Raw genomic sequence first — 555 nt, forward strand, 5'->3', positions numbered from 1 at the left:
GGCTTCAAAATGTTTGGTAAGGAACGAAATATGTAAGGTTTATTGATTTTAATTCCCAACTAAAATATAAAAGAAGGCGTTCAAGATTTTACCCAAAATTAAATTGGGTAAAAATTAAGAAAAAAAAAAACAATATACAAAAATCTTTGAGTTTTTTTATTTGTAAGGTATAGTTTCGAGGAGTCAAAAAGTCAATGCAATTTTTTTGTTTAAATAAATTAAATGATTGATGTGTTTGAAAATAAATTAAATAACATTATTTGATAATAATAATTATTATGATTAAAAAGTAATATGCATACTTAAACAATTTAAAAGCTATTGTGCTTTTGACTAGTTCTTCCATTGAAAATGTAATAGACTGACCAAAGAGGAGAAAATTTGTAATACAAAATTATAGTTTTTGAGTTTAAAAGGTTTGTTATTTTATTTTTTATTTGTGATCTTTTCACATAAATGAGTTTTTTCGTTTATACTTATTTTATTTTTTAGAATTTGGCTCATTTTGAAATTACAGTTGGGATTTTATTTCGAAAGGGGCTTGCTTTGAAAATG

This window comes from Episyrphus balteatus, chromosome 4 (assembly GCF_945859705.1).
Source record: "Episyrphus balteatus chromosome 4, idEpiBalt1.1, whole genome shotgun sequence".
NCBI classification, from domain to species: Eukaryota; Metazoa; Arthropoda; class Insecta; order Diptera; family Syrphidae; genus Episyrphus; species Episyrphus balteatus.